Source organism: Helianthus annuus, chromosome 3, assembly GCF_002127325.2.
Source record: "Helianthus annuus cultivar XRQ/B chromosome 3, HanXRQr2.0-SUNRISE, whole genome shotgun sequence".
Classification (NCBI taxonomy): domain Eukaryota; kingdom Viridiplantae; phylum Streptophyta; class Magnoliopsida; order Asterales; family Asteraceae; genus Helianthus; species Helianthus annuus.
This window is the reverse complement of record NC_035435.2, coordinates 128,835,333-128,843,919: the sequence shown is the minus strand read 5'-3', so window position 1 is coordinate 128,843,919 and position 8,587 is coordinate 128,835,333. Positions and strand designations below refer to the sequence as shown.

General features: G+C 33.8%; 1 long non-coding RNA gene across 4 annotated transcripts; it reads right to left on the bottom strand.

Annotated features, from left to right (window-relative positions):
* Window positions 1–1,994: 1,994 nt before the first annotated feature.
* Window positions 1,995–8,180, bottom strand: LOC110894475. 4 transcript variants are annotated; one of them, XR_002566342.2, is made up of 6 exons: window positions 7,842–8,180; window positions 7,722–7,771; window positions 7,305–7,372; window positions 4,403–7,120; window positions 3,937–4,014; window positions 1,995–2,242 (listed from the first exon to the last, which is right to left on the bottom strand). It is a non-coding gene; the product is annotated as an uncharacterized LOC110894475 (long non-coding RNA). The 4 variants fall into 4 exon arrangements; XR_002566344.2 differs by lacking the exon at window positions 1,995–2,242 and having other exon boundaries at window positions 3,044–4,014; window positions 4,403–6,032; window positions 6,205–7,120; XR_002566343.2 differs by lacking the exon at window positions 1,995–2,242 and having other exon boundaries at window positions 3,044–4,014; window positions 4,403–5,902; window positions 6,205–7,120.
* Between the last annotated feature and the right edge of the window lie 407 nt (window positions 8,181–8,587).

Below are 8,587 nucleotides of genomic sequence, written 5' to 3'. Positions count from 1 at the left end.
CTTATCAAAGTTCCAAAAAAAACATCACAACTAACTTATTAATTCTTTATATGTTGTATATGTGTGCACAAAATGACAAAATATTCAACAACCAATCAATATCAATCTCCAAGACATGCGAGGAGATCAACGCGACTGGATTCCTATGGGTAAAAAATCGGTCATATCTTCTATTCTAGAGTGGCTAAAATGTAGTGATTTCAATTTGGTTAACTATCTTCTTTCCTGATAATTATGTATGTTCTTATCTAGCTTCTTGCTAGAATTTAAAAAAAAAATTAATGTAAAAACTCCATAAATGCTATAATTTTTTACAACTTTTGAAGAAACTGGTAATAGTAGAATATTATACGCAAGTATCAGTATAGAAATCAATCACAATTCCCTATAATAACAAAAGGCATGGCAGGAAATAATGTTTCCCCGCCATTGGAGGAAATGGGTGGCCAGCTGCCTGGCTGGCGCTTCCCCATTGGTCAGACCAAATTACGATTTTCCCTCGTTTAAATTTACAGTTTTGTCATTGGTTTTAGTTTTGTTTCCCCTCCCAACCAGATTACGATTTTGCCCTCAGTTCAAATTTACGGTTTTGTCATCATTTTTTTCCTGTCAAATTATGATTTTTCCCCAGTGTAAAATTATAGTCGTGTCATCATTTTCGTTTTTATTTTGACAAAATTATGGTAGTGTTTTGTTTTAATTGGTTGACTCGGTGTAATTTTATTCGTTCCAGTCGGCTGTCTGGCACACGCTCATTTGTGCTGAAAAATTACAATTTTGCCCCTATTTAAAAATTATATAGTTTCCATTGTTTTAGTGTTTTTTTTAGGCAAAACTATAGTAGTGTTTTGTTTTATCTGGTTGGCTCGATGTAATTCTTTTAGATCATGTTATGATTAGGATGTACAAGTAATCGAAATACAGACGTACATGTTATGAGAGAAAAATATTTGGTTTAGTGTAACGCAATGCGAACGGGACAAAAACTAGCTAATATAACTAAATAAACCTTTGAAAGAGATCGGGTTGAATTAAACTAGTTAATATAAGGGGCTGTTTGGTAGCCTCTTAATGACTATTCAGATGCTACCTTTTAATGGTTTAAAACCACTGAATGAATAAGTGGTAACCTCAAATCTGAATTGTTAAGAGGTAACCTCTGAATGGTAATTCATCACATGTCACATTTTTCTACCTTCTCATTAGTAAAATTCTTAATGGTTCCATTAAAAAGTAGCCTCTTAATGACCATTCAGAGACTACCAAACATCCCCCAACTAAATAAATCTTTGAAAGAGATCGGGTTGAGTTAAAAGGTCCAGTCATAAATGTATAGCTTTGACTCATCCATAACAAAGTAAATGAATACACACTCTTTATGCATTTCCCTTTCTTTGCCTAAAAGGAAAGACTCGTATAACTTTAAATTCCATATATTTTATTATTGTTTCAAGAGTAATTCGTAACATCAAAGAAAAGACAAGTATTTTTAATACAGGTGAAAACTTTATATGTTTTTTAACCGGATCGATTATCAAATCAACCGTTTTAGTAGTTTATTTGCCAACTCGGCTTCAATACAGGATAGCATTAAAAAGTAATCTATATCTATATGTAAAATTTATTTGTAACATATCACTCGGTCTTTGGTATGGACACTGAACTAGTAAATGAGATATTGAAAATAAACCATAAAAAATGAAATTCGGTCCAATCATCTAGTCCATTTCGAGCGATAATTTACCGCTTTTAATTGATTCAACCGCACTGGTTATATGTTGATTGTTGACTTGACTGACTAGATTAGTCGTGTCCAATTCCGAGAAAAGTTTTTTATTGTTATATGATATATAGTACTAGTGGGAGACCCGCGCATTGCAGCGGAGTTGATAGTACGAGTGCGTGAACATATCATAAACTTACCCGCAACACTTACTATCTGCGATGCCCGTAAGGTAGATTACTGTATTGGTATATTTCTAAAATAATAAAACTTACAAAAAACAAAAGATTTGTCATTCAAACAAATACGCCATATTTAAAACATGATGTACAAGTTAATACGGTTACACTAAGGGATATAGCAAAGTTTGAAAAAACTTGGTGGGACTTTGAGGAGAGGTGCTTGTTAATCGCCCAGGTGACCGAGTTCACCATGTAAAAATGGCTAGTTTGTTCAACTTTGATGAAGTGGTCAATCTTGTTTCCAACTCGCTAGCTTTATGAATGGTAACTACTTCACCTAAAGATCAACAGATACAAAAATTATGAGAGTACACAAAATAATTAAATAAACAAGTTCAAATTCAAGTTTGAGCTCGGCCCGAGCTCGTTCAAGCTCAGCTTGATTCGAGCTTTTGGTGTGAGTCGGTCTTTAGTAGCTCACGCAAGGCTTGGCTCATTTACACCCTAGTCGCAAGTTGCTTGACGTGTACTTTTAATTCACAGCCTCCTAAATTATTTTAGCGGATAAATAACACTCCTAAATTACTTTTATTTAATAAAGCATATTTAACACACACTAACCCCCTGTTGCATTAATTAAAAATAGGATGTGAGCCTCAAATAAACCATCATATACTTGATCAAAATTGTTAAAACAATCCCAAGTTTACTGCTAACTTTGTAGTTCACGCAGGATTATTTTTTTGCCTAAAATCTTTAATAAAAGATCCTTTGTACCCTAGATAAAAAAGTATAACCAACTTTTTCCCGAATCGGAGTACCCGATCATGACTTCTTGTTTACCGTCGATTCGGTTCTTATACCACTCGATCAAGAAAAGGCGGGCAATGGCTGCTGGGGCGGCCTCCAGGTCAACAATTTTTTTTCAAAAAGGGGGACAACACGTAACGGTTGTTTTACATGGCATTCGCGTTGAAGAAGTTCAACAACAAGAACATCAGAAGGTGATGTGGGGTGATGTGGCCATTGAACAACTATTTAACAAATAAGCATGTGTGTACACCAGTCTACATATGTGCATAAACTTCATAAAATGAACTAAAATTTTATCTGTCCCGTAAAAGTTAAAGATATAAAATTCACATGCACCTGTTTACATTTTTTTTGTATTCAATAAGACTGCCAAAAATTATAATGAAATTTCATACTAAGATATTGTTTTTCGGATCCAAATTTGAAGTTACAATTAACTTGAAAATTTCCCCCCTCATAAATGCTACCTGCCTTTTCTAGAAATGATGCTTGCCTTTTCTAGTGCTTTTCTCCATGATTCAACTGTGTGCTTATTTTCCTTCTCGTGTTTGGTAAATGCTTCTTTATATTTCCACTTGAGTTTTCTCACGTCCGAGGGATCTCAAAATTAAAGGATTACGACAACATGAAGATTAAAATATTGTTAGTTGTTATTTATATATGTTGATCTAGAGGGGTAGCGTCCCTGTCTACCAACTATTTTATCATATGCATGAAATAATTGAGGGTCAAAATAGACTACAACCTTTCACATTGCAATTGCATGCGTTAATCTTTCTTGTATTTTATATCTATATATTTTTTTCTAATTTCTTAAATTATGTATAATGTTTAAATTTTAATGAGCACACAAAATACTTACCTGATGCTGGTACCAGAATTAGTAATTTTGAAGATAGATGTATGACCCGTTCAACCAAGATATTGATTGAAATCAGGGGCTATATTCGAATTTGAGGGAACTCTTGATTTTTGAGTTTTCTTGGTTCAGCTGTGACCACCCAAATGATGTGTGTACACCTGGCTCAGGGAACAAAACAGATTGGGGAGGGCCAGAGACGGTCACACACAGTTTTGGCTTGTCAAATTGACGGGTCAACTTATTGTGTTGTTTGTTAATCAGATAATTTTCATACCCACCTTTCATCTATTTCGGGTTTACCATTCTTCTGATTAAATTTAGTGTTTGATTAACACATCAAGATTAGAAGAAGATACCTCCTTCATTCTGTTATGTTTCTTCAAATGAATGGACGATCAAAGCTGTGATATCGGCTTCTTCTCATACCCTGCAACCTAGAAATCATGTTGTAGAATAATGGTATAACATTAATAAAACATCATTTTTGCACAATACTGAATCAATATTTTGGCAGGAGATCAAGAGAGACCTCTGCACCAAATTTAAGGAACAAAAAAGTAAACTGCAGGCGTGTGTGTGTGTTGGTGATCCAGAAACCTTAACACCCTTGCCACCATATCAAAAAATTACACATTTATTGTTTTTATCAAAATACGTTATTAATCCCAACACCTCTGACTAAAAAATCAACATGGTTTGCAGGATTAGACCTATTTTGTTCATTGAGGCATTTCATCAAACACTTGGTTTGCATGATACTACAGAACTCAACTGATCACAATACACAAATTAAGAAAGTTGAAAGATAAAAGAAACACATACCAATGTAGGCAGCTCCAAACCTGATACAGGTTTCTTCTGGTTCAAGTGGGATCACGGATGATGCTGGCTCTTGTGATGGGCATGTTGAGAATAGCCCTAGTAATCACAGTTTCATCGTTTTCAATATGGATTCTTAAACATTTTCCCATATTACTGAAACTATTTTCATTTCCATTTTATTAATCAACTCTTGTGTTTCAAAGAAAATTGTTGTTGAACGACTTATTGGGATATGGAGAAACTGAATTCTTTAAAAGATGGTGTGTTAAGGTTGTTTCCTAGTTTTAGATTTCATCCCTGGCGACCTTCAAACGAGATTTCAGTCGGATTTTGGTTAGATTTCGACAACATTCCGGTAAAATCCTGAAATTTCCAGCAAAATTCTGCACAATAAACAAATCTCAAGCACATAACACCAACTACTATGACATACTAACCTGATTAATCCAATAATTCCCATATTTTGGTCCCCAACCATAACCTTTATCTTTTGGTGTGGACTCGTCATCATTCAACATCAACAGTTTCTTTTGTTCATCATCATGATCAATTGCAAACTACAGTTATTGTAAACAGTATGGATAACGAAGAAAATCATCAACAATAGAAGAAAAGGGCAAAATCCCCAAACATATATGCTAATTGCTGAATCAAATAACAACATATAAGAAACAGCTTGGTGAGAATAAAATTACAGAGATTGAAGAATCCAAGGACGACAGATGAAGGTGCTCTCGGACGACTCTTTGGCTCTTGATTGCTCTTTCAATCTTCTCAGTGAATACATCAAAATCAAGGGGATGATTGAATTAATAAAGGAAACGCTAAACCTAAAATTGAGTGGGTGGGATGGAAACGCACGACACTTCAAGTGCAACATTCAATTAGGGTTGTGGTGGGATTTGGAAATTGGAAGAGACGATGGTAACCTGGATAGTAAATGCGGGAGGAGGATTTCTCTATTTTAGCCCCAAGACGTCTTAAAACTTTCCTCAAAATACATGTTTAACCCCTCTAAAAATACTTTATTTTCTTGTACATGTTGTTATAAAATTTGTATGTGATGTTAAATTACATTTCTATCCATCAGAGATGCTTTATATAGTTATATTAGATTATAATCGTTGTTAGTAACATATTCTATTATTGTATTATTATACTAGGTTATTGACCCGTGTGTTACACAGGTTGAAGAAAAATATTAAATATCGAATAAAGTAAATATGACCCAAATGTCAACGTCAACGTATTGTATGTTTACAAATGAAAAAGTCATTATAAAGGAAAAACAAAACAAAATAAAAAGAACACATTATTCATTTATCTATAACTACTTCTCACTGATAAATTACATATTACGATATATGTAATAATGAGAAAAGGCCTTGCAAAAACTTTATCTCCAAGTCATAGTATTAAAGATTACATTACACAGACTGTTGATTCGACTTTTTTCACTCTCTTTAAAGCTCCTTTTTGCATAAATATATCAAAATCAACCTAACAAAACATAAAATACAAAGGGTTTATAACATAAACATGAATAAAACAATAGATGCAGAGTCATCATGAACCACTATTTTAGTCTTCCCTAAACTGGCAACATATGCGTAAAACAACCCTGAAACTCCTGGAAGACACATAATTTGACTTTTATATTATCACCAAACTGATTATTAGATTATTTTAGAGTGTTAGTATCGATCTCTTATTTCAAAAGCAGGCAATATAAACTGATTATTCTAAAAAAGAACTCTATTTTAAAGCGAAATTCAAAACTAAATGGTTTTGATGCTACTAACCTCTAATCACCAGGTTGGTTTCCCCTAATGTCACGTGTTGCCTTGAGGTATCATGCCACCAATATTGTATCTATATTCTATAATTTGAGATTTATTCCATCAAACTTGAACTTCATGACTGGAGCATGAGCATCTGGAAGTAGTTGAAGTTCAATAACTTCCTCCATTCCACTTAAGGGTGAACGTGGTGGAGCGGGGAAAGTGTGCAGGGTGAGGGTTTGCCGCTCGGTGAAGGTGCCGCCATCCCTGTTTTGCCGCTCAGTGAAGGTGTTTTGTGGGGACTAATATGCCGTGCAAAACAAAGAAAAAAATCCTCCTGATAAATATCAAATATGTGGCGCGTGGCGCGAGTTATGACTGTATGCATGAAAAACAATCTCTTAATTTTACAAATATCTTACATCTCGATTCACATAAGAAGGCCCCACACATAAGGTGTCAATATCTACCCTAGGACCATGAACCTACCATTCGAATTTAGAGATTACACAACCAATTTATTAAAGACTAAAGTCCTCACCAGTTATTTACTTTTAGTGGCTGTTTGGTAGCCTCTGAATGGTCATTAAGAGGCTACCTCTTAATGGAACCATTAAGAATTTTACCAATGAGAATGTAGAAGAATGTGACATGTGATGATTTACCATTCAGAGGTTACCTCTTAACCATTCAGACTTGAGGTTACCTCTTATTCATTCAGAGGTTCTAAACCATTAAGATGTAGCATCTGAATGGTTATTAAGAGACTACCAAACAGCCCCTTATTCTTTAATCTTTACTAAGACTTGCCCAAGCTCATGTGAACCAAAAGTATATATGACCGACCACATATTCATCTTCAACCATCTTATTTTTGTACACCGAGATACGAATAAGTTGTTTCACCCAATCATCCACAATCTATAGAAAACATATTCTGCAAAGATACATATACAAATCATAAAGAACATTAAAATAACTTGCAAAAGCATACTATGTGTCATCAATATATGTATTGCACTGAAAATCTTTCATAACCAGCTAATGGTAAAACAAATTCCCTTAGTGTAACTGGTATGATAAGTCAAAGATTTAAAATCAATAACAGAATTGAAACACACCTGTTTGATTCGACCAAGAATCTCCTCCCCCTTGGCGACATCCAACATAAACCAAGAACTTCAAGAACCTAACAAAATTTTCAATCAGCCATATAAAGAACCCGTAATATTGTTCGGAAACCTAATTAAACAAAAAAAACATATTAACTAACATAAATAATCTAATAGAGATCTGTAGATTAGTTGTATATCATGTTTGTGATTTTAAAAGTAAAATCATTCATGAGTTTAGAACACTTAAGAACAGATAAAGCAAAAGACATTTATAAAACACTAAAAATATATCAACTATCCCAACTAAAAAAAACCCATCAATATCATCCTACATAATAGCTTAATTTTGACCTAGAAACTTGTAAGAACAAAAAAACCCCAATTCGAAAGTACAATAATCAATAAAAGGTATGGCAAACTTACCACTGTCAATATAAGCATCTTTGTAACTCTTGAGAAGAACCCAAATCAAACTTTATACAAAAAAACACAAAGTGATTATTTAAAAAATACATGTCTATACCGAAAGAAAGGTAAACTTACCTGGATTTTCAAATGATTGCGTCTCTTTATTTACTCCCCTTTGCACAAAGAAATTCATAAAGCACCAAATTGCAAACCCTAAAGAATCACAGATGGTGGTGGTGTTTTGGAAAGAGAAAGAAACAGATAGAAGAGGAAGCGAAAAAGGGTTAAAAGATAAAAGTGAGGCGGATTTTGGATCTGCATTCCCTAGTAATAGGCTTATTAATTATTGAACCCTATAACCAGTTGAATTAGATTGCAAATCTGATGAAGATTGAATACGGCGGTACAGAAGATTGGTGGTGGAGGTAGATAAATTAGGGTTTTGGATAATGGTTTTTGTTTTGAATAAGATGTGGGTCATGGATCACCTACAATATGACCCGGTTTCATAACCCGGTGCCCATATTAGATGCTGGGCATTAAGTGGCGGAAAAATCCTAGGAACCCTCATTGAGTGACACATGTCCCAAAACTTGGTTTCTTTTATTATAGTAGTTAGATTGTGAACACACACGTGAAATCTATAATTATCGTTACCACATGTGAGAGCTATAAAAATATTTTAGATTCGAAAGAATTATTATCAACCAAGCGGATTTTGTATTTTCGTTATTTTTAATTAGAAGTTACTATTGTATATGTAAACACACGTATCGTATGAACTACATATATGTACCTTCACAAGATACATATATGTACTCACCAGCAACATATCATTTTTTTTTAACTTTATTTACGATACTAACCTTTTATTTAAAAAT